This window comes from Calypte anna, chromosome 1 (genome assembly GCF_003957555.1).
Source record: "Calypte anna isolate BGI_N300 chromosome 1, bCalAnn1_v1.p, whole genome shotgun sequence".
Lineage (NCBI taxonomy): Eukaryota > Metazoa > Chordata > Aves > Apodiformes > Trochilidae > Calypte > Calypte anna.
The window spans coordinates 102,187,710-102,201,415 of record NC_044244.1 but is presented as its reverse complement, the minus strand read 5'-3'; positions in this window follow the sequence as shown (position 1 = coordinate 102,201,415).

Sequence of the window (13,706 nt, the reverse complement as noted above, 5' to 3'; positions counted from 1 at the left end):
TTCATGCATGACAGCTTGTTAGATATGAGACACTGAAATTAAAGTACCTGCAACAGAGAAGTAAGGTATGAAATTCTGTGGTAGAGATTAAGGCCTCTATTAAAGACTTGCAAGGGTGTGACCTTTTCAAGGGAGTAAAGTGGAACTAGATTGACTTGGGTGGGTTTGTATCTGCATACTCCAGCAGCTTAATCATCTACATAACAGACCTCTCTACCCTACACATGTAGGTATCCTTTCAAGGGCTGAAATCCTAAATGAGAATGAAGAAAAATCAAACGGAGACAGGTTGAGAAGAAACACCTGGGACACCACACTTAACACAACACACCTGGGTTCACCACATTTAAGCTTTAAATGTACCCAGTATAAAGTGAAACATGCAGCTTAAATGCCCAGCATGCTGGGAAGCATCTGGTTCAGTTTCAGCCTGTGTTATTCTGAGCAGCCCATTCTTTTCAGAGGCTGAGTCTTTGCCATCAGAGATGGTAACAGGGTGGCATAAAGGTACTGACAACCATCTCTGCTGTAAAGTGAGCAAGTGCAAAGGACTTACCTTGGTACTCTCCAGAGTTCCTGAAGCAGCTGTGCTTAAGAAATGGATGAGAAGAGTGAGAAGAGTGAGAATTCCTGTTCTTGTAGCCAGTGGGTTCAGATAGAGCTGAAGATGCTGTTATGCTCCCAACTAATCCAGAGAGCAGCCAGGAAACCCCCACTCTGTATATGGAGTCCTCTTATCTATACAGAGAGGGGTGGGTCTGTAGCATCACATTATCACATTATTATAATATCTCATTATGTTCACTAACAGGAAATCACACACCAAGTGGACAGCCCTTTACATGGGCTAATGTTGGGTCATGGAAGAATAGGTTATTTCATGACTGGAAAAAAGAAAGAGAAAAAAATCCAAAATTTCTTTCTTATGGAATAACCCTCTTTCCAGCAGCTCATCATCCAGTTTTTCATTCTGCCTTCCTGCTCCATTTTTTCCTTTTCCATTTTTCACATAAAACAGTATGCACGTAAGATAAATTGTTTTGTACGTGTAGCTAACATTCTGTATGCACTGCATTTCTATTTAAGTCATGGGGAATGTCATTAGGATAATTAGCTAGGTAGTGAACTTTTCTTGTCCTTCTATTCAAACTCCCATGCCACTGCACAAGGGGAGGATGTTCATTTTCTTTAATGAAAGTTGTAAATCATTCCAGTGATTATTAAAAAAAAACAAAACTGAAATGGGCTTGAATTAGCGTAATACCTTTAATCTTGCATACTAGTAAATTTATCCTAGTTTAGTAAATATTGCACATCTAGCTCAAAATACATGTCCATAAAAATCTTAAAAAAGAGCAGTACTGAGACACAGACATTTATAAGCCATCAAAAAACATAAAGCACCAACTGTGGAGCATGTAGCAGTTCATCTTCTGCACACACCTTTGTTCCTATCACTGCAAGAGGAACCTCAGAGAGGTTTCATTATAAATTATGTCTTAAAACCATAAAAAGACAGATTAATTGAAGTTAACTGCAAGATTTAAGAGAAAACATATATGGTAAGTATTAATGATGAAAAGTGACCATTATCCTTTCCATGCCTGTGGGTAACAGCAGGCGTAACAGAAAGATGCCTACTTCCAGACTCCTTAAGTGTGGATTGAATTGGATTCCATTAGAAAAGCTGGGCTTTGATAAAATGACTACTAGTTGAATGCACTGAAACAATTTACTTCCTTTCGTGGATTCCACAGTATATCCAACATAGTCTTTCTAATTTTGGTTTTAATTGTAGGTGGTAAAATCTGTGATGGCTATTTAACAGTGCTAGGACCTGACTTAATTCACTTATGTCATTTTGGGAATTAAAACAACCTATATGGGACTTTTCATATTCCTATTTTCATTCTCATGCAAAACTGGAAACCTCAGCACAGATGGTTCATCTTTATAATGCTATAATTGATTGTGTATTTTCTCAGATGTTTTGGCAGTTCTGGATGGTCTGAGGAGGTTGGCTGGCAACTGGAGTCAAGCTACTGTAATATTGTGATGAAAAGGAAGCAATTATGATGCTTATTTCTGAAATATTTGTAGCAAGTGATGAATTTATTTCAATTCATGTGCAAGCACAGATTTGTCTCACTGAAGAAATCTAACTGTTAAGATTAAAAATAAACCAGAACAACCAAAAAACAACACCCCCCCCCCCAAAAATCAAACAAGCAAAAAAAACCCCACAAAACCAAATAAACCATATTTGTCTGTCTGTGTCTAAGAAGCTGAAAACAAGCCTGCCATCATGTCCTCTCCCAGTACACTCAGCAAAGAGGGCATATCTGTTTGAGGCTGCAATTGGGGAGAAAAACCCAAGTACTCTGTTGTACAGCACCCTGCTACAATCTGCCTATTTGCTTAGCCAAATGACCAAAGTAAATCATAGAAATTCAAATGAATTCTGTCTCACTGACTCATTTTTTAAGGTGAAGCCATGGAGCTGTTATAACCACAAGCATAGCAAGAACTGGAAGGTGTACAATATTGTTACAACTCAATAGGTCCATAAATGTCCCAAGGTTCCAAGAAAGGGCCTGTGCCCAGAGAGGAAGAACAAATAGTATGCTTCATATGTTTGTCTTTTTTAAAATTCAAATAGTGAAATAAATATTGAATTACATAAATTTAGCTTCATCCACCTCCAAGGGTACTAAAACAAATCTACAAAAAGACGAGAGGAATGTGATTTACCTGAACACTGCAAAAAAAATCCACCTCAGGCAGGGCTTTGCAGCATACCTAAAAGCTACATAGTTGTTGGTAAAATTAGTAAAATAGAGTCTTGGAGGAAGGGAATTAATTGCTTGCAGAAAAAAAGAAAATGTTTCAGTAGCGGTTTTATAAGAATAGGTCAGGATCTTGAAGGGATATTTGGAAAAAAACCCCAACAAAACAAAACCTGAAGCAAACAAGTAAAAAACATACCAGACTGTATGGTATGACTGTATGGTATACCAGACAAAGACCATCTTGGCTTGGTACAATCTGTCAGTCATTCCTTTCAGTGGCTTCCCTGTTAATCTAGGCTGAAGACTGGAAAAGGTGAGAACACAGGGTTTACCCTCCTCTGTTACTTTCCTGAAATCTGTTTTTAAAAAGTCACTCTACAGGCCCATAGTTTTTCACCAGCATTCCAAGCTTAAGTCACTCCACTGACAATTTGAAACAGTGTTCAAACTCAGAAGACCATAGCAGATAAGCAGGAAACACAGCTATTTTTATGTTGGCCTCCCATTGCCACTCAGAATTAGGAACAGAGTGACAAGATACATCTAGAAAGTAATGAAGAATGAGGTAAACTTCTTCTAAGCAATAACAGGGGTCACCAGTGAAAAGTATTTGATCAGGAAGTCTACATATTCTCTAAAAATAAGCATTTATACAGACCTCTGCCTGCCACCTTAACGCTGCATCACAATTTAAGGTTTCTTATGGCATCCAACAATTCATTCTTCCACATGTCAGCATGGTAGATATCCCTCTATATAACGTTTGCTTTTCATTGTTTAGAAAACATGTTTTCTGCCAACAAATTACTTTTTTTGACTTCACTTAAACTTCTCCTGCTCCCTACTATTATTATTTCTCTAACTCAATATATCTTTTGCCTAACTCTATACTATTTTACTAATATCCTTCTGCTAATTCTCTCACTCTTCTCAGCCTTTTACAAAATAAAATGTGATTACATATTACTAAAGACAAAATTCTTGCCCCCAGAAGAGATTTCGTATTGATTTACTATGTCAGCTTTCCCTCCTCTACTTTCTCTTTCTTGCTTTTTGGGACTGTAATTCTCTTTCCACACCACCTCAGCCTGCTTAAGGCTTTTAGATGCTTCAGCAATACAAGTTGCAACCAAAAACCAGAACTTGTTGCTTAACAAAAAACTTGCCTGATACCATCCCTCTTTCAATACTTCTTAGAAACAAGAGAGAAAGCTGTAAAAACACTGCACCATATGTTCCTCTGGGAAATGGTGAAATTAAAGTACAAGCCATATGCAAAATGGTCATACCTAAACTGTGTTTGTTTAATCCCTTTGAAGTTGAAGTCCTCCCCTCAAAAAGGCCTAGTAAGAAAAAACCAACCCCTACCAAAATCAGCAAATCAACACAACAAACCACAACACAATCCTAGAAGAGGCTGATTCTGAAGTTATAGATAGTTATAACTATATATAACTATAGATAGTTTTAAAAGAAAAGATGTTTTGAGACATACTCCTACTAAGTGTTTCTTTTAATTTATGTTAATTTAGTGTTGCTTGGGAAATTCAGCATTATGGTGTAGGGAAGAAATGGTCCCATTTCAGAGTACCAGTCAACAGCATAAGCTGTCAAGACAACACACGTTTTTGAAGCTAAGCATGGACAATAATTTCTCATAATTTCATAAAGAATTCAGAATTCTTTGGGGTAAAGTTAGCAATATCACAATAGGCCTGCTTTGTCTGGCTTACCACCCAAACGTCATACAGAGACTGCATCCTCTGCACAGGATTTGGCTTAGATAGTGGTAACAACTCAGCTACTAAATGTGTGGTTACAAATAATATTTGTATTCCAAGAGCCAAATGCTCTGATACATTAAAAAAACAACCATCCTAACCCTTCATGAAACAGAAACAAAAATATTTCTCTGACACAAGATCAAGTAAAGCCCACTTTTAACCTAAGATTTAAATCTTGCCAACAGTTTATGCTTATTCTTGTATTTATTGTGAGTAGTTTCACTGAAATGATAAGATAAATGGGTCCATAAATCTTCAGTTCAAAATGGACAAAGAGACGAATGGACGCACTACTTTCTAGTAGAGCAATTGATTTCTTCTATCCAAGCAACTGGCACCCAAAATGGAAATTGGACACTCTGACCCTATTTCAGTGCTTCAATCTTTCTGTCAGTCTTCCACTTTCTCACTGAAGACAAATTAAGAACTACAAAGAGATTATCTCGGAAGGATCTCATACAAAATACAAAAAAAATCAATCTGCAAAGCGCACAATTAGTTTCCTTGTAGCACTACGTTTTCTCAGCTGAGCAACATGCTTAACCTGAATTGCCTGAATGACAAACACATTACTGCTTTAACAGGTTGGCAATGGGCACTTACTGAATTCCCGCCTCCAAAATATTTTGTATTTTTCCCTCAGAAGTTCCACCCAAGACTGAGAATATACAATCTTCTTACCTCTCTGTGCATTTTTTCTCTGACCCTCCAGGCCCTGGCAGCTCAGCTGAGTACCTGCCCACCCTTGGAGGTTTCCCTGCCCTGCCTATGGCCCAGGACCTGATGTCAGCATGCTGGGACCATCAGGCCCTGCCCCAGCAGCACGATAGGTAGGCCTGTCCCCCACTCACCTGCACCCACAGACATGGTTGATAATGATGTCCTGGATTGGTTTTGGTCCATCACCATCCCTATGGGTTCACTGGGGCTGGGACTGCCCCAGCTGCCAACCTGGCCACCCTGCTCCCTAGATAGGGGTGGTGGGAGAGACCCTGGTTGCCAAACCCTCCCAGACTCCACGTGTCCCCTAGCACCTGGATGCCAGGGAGCTTCCAGCCCTGATGGCACTGGATATTTTTAATAGCATCGGAGAAATCAAATACCAGATTTTAGTTCTATTGGTGTTTTTAATCAGTAGAGCGACTTCAATTCCTCTTGTGCCTCTCCATTACTGCTTTCCTCTCACGCCTGTATCCAGCAGATAGAGAAATCAGAAATCCTGGATTGATGCTGGAATCAAACTCACAGAAAATAATAATTGGGCAGATGGCGATCGGGTGTTTATTTCAGTTTCAGGAGCTTATTTTGTCGCTAAGAAAAATGCAAGTGTCAGTGTACACAGCAGTGATATAGCTGTGTATTATCACCAGACTATGAAAGTGGTGTTTATTTGTTTTTCTTTACTCACGGAAGCAGAACTTGTATTTTACAGAGTAAATGCCTTTAGTTTTTCAAAAGTCGCTCCTTTCCACTAAACATATGTTTTACAGAAGAGAGTGATAGACCAAAACGCTGCAGCAGGGCATGTAATGAATGCCAAGAGGGGCAGAACCATTACTCCAGTGTAACAATTAATACTTGCATCCCATTAAGGAATAGCCTCATTACATAATTTGCCTACAATGAAAAGCTTTACATAGGAAACTTCTAATACACATCAACATTTTTATTCTTCCCTTCTTACCACACAGTAGTTGCAATTTCATTGCAAGGGCTTTGTCAATTACACTTGCAGTGCAAGGAGACAATCCTTCTCCATTTTTTTTTTAAAGATACCTCTATTTCACAAATCCAGCTGAAAGCATTTCTTTAATTTTTTTTTTTATTATTTCTTTGGAAATTTTCATAGCAGTATGTAGCACTTCCCTATTTCTCCTGTTAAAGATGACTTAGTTGATAGAATGCAAGTAAATGATTACTTTCTTCCCTACTCTGTGATAAAAATTAGTGTCAAAAGAGTGCATGCACATTAGTGTTTGGCATGTCATGGCCTAAGATGGTAAAAATCCTTTTTTAAATTTGAATAGTAAGCTATAATTTCTCCCTCACCAGTTTAGTCCTAAAAGATGCCATTTGATTAGTAAAATAACTTTTCTTTTAATTCAAAATTTTATTGCTTTTCTTACTATCAAAGGGCTTGAATGAATTATAGGAATTCATTGCCTGACTTGATCACCCTGCTGCTAGGCATGGTTCATTTGGCTTTTTCAGCAACACCACTGACAATGTTTCGTATTGGTACTAGCTTTGGCTGTGCTTCATTGCTTTGTTGAAATATAGTTTCATCTTTAATTTCTATAAAAATCCTTTATTTATATATATGTATATGTATAAAGTATGACACTAAGCTCACTTTAGAGTGTTTAATCAATCACCAGTGAAGTTTATCTGTACTCTCAAACATAAGCCTTTTCCACGTAGGAATGAGTTTGCAAATATATTTTATTTATAGCAGGATCCAGTAGAGCTCAAATGAAGCAGTTAGTTATCTTTTACCAAGAATAAAAAGTGTGGCACATTTTTTTGTCCATGTTTTTCATGGTGATAGATGTGACTAATTTAGCAATAACATGGGTAAATACATTGTCCTTACCAAGGTACCTGAGTATACTTTTAAAACTATTTCTCTTGCATTTTGAATAACATGTCTGAAATGAAGTAGGGGATAACGTACAGTGGCAAGGCTGAATTTTAAAAAGTTGACTCTCTTTCTGAAGATATCATACATTATTTGCATCATTGGTAATTCACAATAGCTTTATTTACTGCTCACCTGTAAACTAAAGAGGATGCTAACAAAGTTACAAAACTTTTGGAAGGCTCAAAGTTTGGCAAAACAAGCTAGTGTCTAATAATAGCTTTTGCAGGCATACACTAAATGCCTTTTAAATGTTGTATTTGGAAAAAACCCATAATCTTTCAACATTAACATTTAGGGGGCTGATCATAATGGTCCACGAGCTCAGCTGGAGACACACGATTCTACAATAGTAGCTTTTTCATAGCAGTGATGTATTTTGACAGAAAAGAGAATAATAAATTGCAGCTTTAGCATTTTTCGGTACTTCTATAATGAGGGGGAAAATAATTGATATGTTTCTTTTTGGCAGTAAGACTCCTAATGAATCAGACATCTTGACAGAAAGACACTTAGTAAAAATAAATGTAACTACAACACTTCATTAAAGTAAAAGTATCTTTACTATTAATATACAAATGGTGAAGAGTGACAAATAATTGATATACTTTAAGCCATACTTTCAATGTCTTTCATAAATACAAAACCAGCATCTGCGATATTACTTCTTTTTACAGTATAGAGATATATATATATACACAGCATTTCATAGGGACATAAGATTTTGAAACAATAAACAAACTAGCTCCAGTGGTAGCTAACTTATCAATATATAATTCAGGTGATATACATTGCAAGTGAGCTGTTGACAACATGTGGAATAACAAAAACAATACATGGTATGGTTTAGCTTGTACTGTACATAGCATACAAATACATACTGAGTGCTCATTGTAGCAGGAAAGCTATTTTAAAAAAAAAACCTTGCCTAAGCAGTTCAAAATTCTTAGTGAGAACTCTGCACCATGAGCAATGAAATTATCTTCCCGTGGGCTCTGATGACTTTGTATATTCGTCACTTCTCTATAGGGATTCTGAGGGTTTCTTTTCCCTTCCCCCAACCCTGCAGTTTAGGTTTAAAAATGCAGCCTACTTATGCAATAGAGGTGAGGGATACAGCAGGGTTAATGTTCTCCCTCTTCTAGTTTTCATATCCCAGAGCACCATACCTTTTGGTAACCTCCAGCAGCCTCTCTTCATTCTGTACCTCCCCATTTCCCTCGTCACTGCTAAGGAGAGACCTTCCCAGGATCTGAACCCTCTCTCAGCTCACTCTTTGGCACCTGTTCTCTCCAGCAGTGCCTTTCCTGAATTCTGTCAGCACTGCACCTGGTCATTGTGCCTGCTCCTCATCTCACCTGTGACTTAAAAGCTGCCAATACAAATTTGGCAATAAATATGTATATAATTTTTCTGGGCTAAAAATGGCCAATATTCAAGTTTGAAAGTCAAACATCATGAGATGCCTGTTAAGAGAATAGATAGACTGGTATACTGGGATTTTTCAGAATGTGAGCCAAAGCCAAATTTGTTATAGAATGGGTTCTTCTCGGCTCAGGTTCAAATAAAACTATATAAGAACACATTTATATGTGCAGTGGAGATACTGAGGATCAGTTAAAATGTAGTGAGTGTGCTCCCCACCACCATTACAGAAGTGCTGTCAAGTGGATTGGGCACTCCAGGAAATATGAAAAGGTTTAAAAAGAAGGGTGGATTCTTTTTTTAAAAAAAATTTTTAACCATGGATGCTTTCCAGAGATCAGCACAAGTATTTGAAGTTAAGCAAAGGGATTTAAGACAAATATTATTTAAAAAATGTTTTCATCTTTGTCTAAAAAAGTATCACAATCACAATGTATTATTAGAGGAATGTTGTACTTCTTTTATTTCTGAGTGTATAGTAATGCATGGGATAAAGCTGTGATCAGATGTTTTTATCAGTGTTTCCTGATCAATACAAACTCCTGGTAGGAAAACTTCCTCTGTGCAGAATGTTACCAGGAGCCTGGCAGGACATTTAAATTCCACTTACACCTAGAAGTCCAGTTCACAAAAGTGAATCAGCTGAGGACATACAGTGCCTTGCTGAGATGGATGGATGAAATTCAGGCCTCAGTAAAGTCATACGGTGTCTAAAAGTAAGACCTGGATTCCACTGTGGCCCCCTTCTTGCAACACTCTCAGCACCCCTCCATGTATCAGTTTGTAACAGGGGTCTTGAGTTTTTTCAGTAGTCTTTTTGGAGGCCCTTGAATCAGGAGTGAATGTCACCCAACAGACACAACAATTACTCCACAAGGTTATTACTTCTTATGACAGCTTACACAGGGATGGTGAGGCCACAAATGACTGTAAAACGAATATTCACTGCAGTTTTACTCCAGAGGTAATATGGTGGGAAGATGCTCCAAATAGTTTTTCAGATTTGAGGAAAGATTTTCATGTTTTAACTCTAAGTACCTAAATGGAACTAAGGAGACTTTCTCTATGACTCTTCAACTTGATAAATTGGTCAAAACACCTCTACACCCCTCCCATTTACTCCATCTACTTGAATCTTTTCAGCAGTAATACACCCACTATGACCTCACTAGAATTGTGATCTCAACAGGTTTTTGCACATTCGTTTTTAAAATACTTACGTGACTTGAGAATACTATCTCCAGTTTACTTTAGATGAGTATTTGAGCATATTTGAGCAGAAAAGTATGTCATGGTAAAGCTTTCATATACTTTAAACAGGCTTTGTAGACAAATTTGTGAAGATTTTTCTTTAATAAAGCAGAGTGGCATGCTATCAAAAGGCACAAATACATTTCCATTATCCCGTCTAGGAAACAGAAAAATGGCATGATTATTATACTACAGTTTGATGATTGGCACTTAAATAAATAATCAAAGTAATTAGCATCATAAAAAAGCCACTTTTTGATGAACATCAATGCAGAGGCTGAAGACAGCAGGTGGAATTTACTATATCAGGGACTGCTATCAATCAGCCTTTGTAGATGACTGTCACTGTGTAACTATGTTGTGTATATCTATGAAGAGATAAAAGTAGGCACAATCCTGCAAGATCTCCTATAAAAGTATATTTATCCTCCTGCTCACATCAACCCCACTGATGTCAGTGAGGTGCCACATGAAGGGTGGGTTCAGTCACACATTTCTTGCAAAACTGAGCCTAAATAAATTGACCCTTGTCACATTAGGCATTAGCATCACCAGAATAGTAAATACTTCTGCAACCACAAAATAATCCTAGAAGTCAAAAAAATCAAATAAACAAACACAACCAGAAAAAACTCTCCAGGGTACATTTGTATACCATATTGAAAAACATTAATTACTTTTTTTTTTTTCCACTATTGGAGTAAATCGGAATGCAGGTCTACTAAAATAAAAAAATTAAAAAATGAGACATTTTAAGTGACTTTAGTTAATTTTTCTCCTTATTTGTTGTTGAAGAGAGATTGTCACTGCCACATTCCATATCGTTAATAATTTCAATGGTACCCTCCCACTCTCGCCCCTGGAGTATGTTAGTGTAACAATTCAGATTACTTTTACAAATAGTTACATTTTGTCAACTCTTCTGACATTTCATACTAACACTTAAAATTACTTTTAGACAATAAAGGTGACATTTATACAGATACCTGTTTTTTTTCTTTTTAGTCTAGAATAAGAAATGAAAATAAAGAAATTATGTTATTCCCATTCTACACATATCTTACAAATTCCTATGCTCTGTCCCTCATTTGGAAGTATTTGCAAATATCAGTGGTTTAAAGTGTTTTTTCATAGTTATAGTCTGGCTTTCTCCTGCACGGCATAGAGTCAAAGCACAAGAGATAACCTATTAATCCACAGACCAAAAGGTATGCTTGGAACAGTACACCAGTAATTTAAACTGTTGAATTCTCAGTCCTCATATAAAGCCAAATGGCAAGAGACTTAACAGCAGGAGGGAAATAAATACTCCTGAAAATAGCTTTTGATTTGTTTTCCAATATAGTGGGAAATGCTTTCACTTCCAATATTGAAATAATTTTGCAGTATAATTAACCTGCAAAGAGTAGCACAGACATGTTAATAACAAATGTACTGGAAAGACCTCTTAAATTCTCTAATCCCTTCACATTGTAATTGGAGGCCACATCAGGAAAAAAACCCAAACCAAACCACAAAACAAAAAGCCCCCCAAATATATAGCTATTAGGCCATGGAAGTTTTTGTGTATGTCTCAATAAGAAGTACTAAAATCTGAAATGTATCTACAGTTGAGTCTAGACACTCTGCCCGTGTTGTACAGGAACCTTGTGCAGATGATCATGCTGGCTTCAGAAAAAGCACCATTTGCTTAGTGAAGTTTGACTCACGTGACTATGCATGGCACCACCTAACTTTGTGATAGCAGGTAGAGGAGGAAAGGATGTTTCCTACCTTCATCCTCATCCCGGGAAGCTTGCTGCATGAGATGATGCGGGCTGACGATGTTCAAGCCACACCAACCACATTATCCTCAAGTGCTGGAATTTTTCAGGTCCCTTCCTTGCATTTTGATAGCAAGAGAAAGCCCAACTACAAATGCATACTTTGTAGGAAGAATATATATTCATATATATATATATATATATATATGATACAATTGGTTTTCTTAATCATAGGTTAGGGGACATTCCTTCTCACTGCGTACTTACTCAGAAAGAAGCCGAATAAAAATTCAACAGACAAGCAGCTATTTGGTAGCACTGTCTGCTCACGACATGGAAACAACAGTGAGAGTTCACAAAGGAATGTCTTCATCTTTCCTCCACCCAGAAGCAGTGCCTTAGTATTTAAAGAAACTTCTTTGCAGCAGCTTTTAATTATTCTCTTTCATGACTTTCATCCTACATTGCTATCTCCTCTTACTCCTTTTTACTTTGGTACTGGTTTTGTGGGAACTTGACCTCTCATCCTAGCCACATCAGTGCCTCTGTCCTCAACTACTTGGTTCATTGCAGGTATTTCCCTAAGGAAATAACAGTTGTAAAAAATCCCATAAAATTACTTTTCAAAAATAAGAAAGATCTAGCTATCTATCTAGTCCTCCCAAGCTTTTTCAAATGCCCTGAAATTTGGGTTAACATGAAGTTTAGCCTGCCACTTTCCTCAAACTGAAGGACACTCTGTTTTACATTCCACTTTTCACAGCTTTACTGCACAAGTCAACCACTTTGCCACAACTATGAAATAAAACCTACGGGTTGATGAAATTCTGTGGGAAACTGATAAGTATAAGGACTTCAAATGTGAGCAAAATTCAGATCTAGTGAGGAGAGGATGTAATTTGCTGAGTAAAGCTACACCTAAACCTTACATATGACTTAGATGTGGAAAATCCACCAGGTACTTTACAATTTACTCCTGACAAGTAGAATTTTTCAGTCTAGTTTTCTACATGGTTTCTTCACTTCTTCCAAAGCAAGACTTTGAAGACTCTGGTAGGTGTGGGGACCCCATGCTGGTATGGACCAAAACATATTGATCCAATTAGTGGCACTATTAAATCAATGATAATAAATATGAATTTTGTATCAAATGAATCAGTCAAATTTCAGAGCAGTCATATTAACCAAAATAATAAAAAAAGATTATCTTAAGGAATACTCAATAGTAAAAAAAGTATTTGGTCTAATATAAGATGTTATTAATAAATAATTAAAAACTGTTCCACAAAGGGTATGAAATTATAAAGGAAAAAGGGATAACTTTTAATATTTCATGTACTGATCTGGAGACAAGATGTATCTACTGCACTAAAATGCAGCTTTATCCCTTGACTAACTGAACAAATGCTGTATATGCATAAATATGTTGGGACAAATAACCTGAGGTTATGTTTATTTTAAGGTTTCACTTGAAGGTAGGATTATGATCAAAGAAGATTTTTTATACCTTTGATTCATTTTAGTTTATACACAGCTTCCAAAATTTTAATGTAGAAAACCTGAAGCACTTAAAATCCTGGTGCCTTTCAGAGTCACACTCATGTAGTTAGGATGAGGCCAATGTTATTTAAATCTCTACATTAAGGTTATCAACTTTTTATTTTATGGTGAAACTGCAGGTGGACCTGGTTCTATGGTGAAGTTATAAGCATAGCCAGTGCTAAGGTCTTAGACTGGTTTTCTTTTTTTTTAAATGTAGACTTTTGTTTTATTATAAATGGAAACAAATATAATACTATATGGCACTTTATGTGGCTTGCACTGTAAGATCTGGAGAGACCTGCTATGTTGCTTATGGTTAGGGGTGCTTTGTGACTATTCTTCTAAAAAGACATACTGTATCATATAATAAATTACAGTCCTTATTCTGCAGATTTTTCAAATTTATACCATGGGACTTGGTGTCAGCAAAACTACATACTAAAACCATTAACAAAAAAATAGAAAGGAACTGTAGACAGAAACTGTTTTATCATATGTACACATGTACTAACTA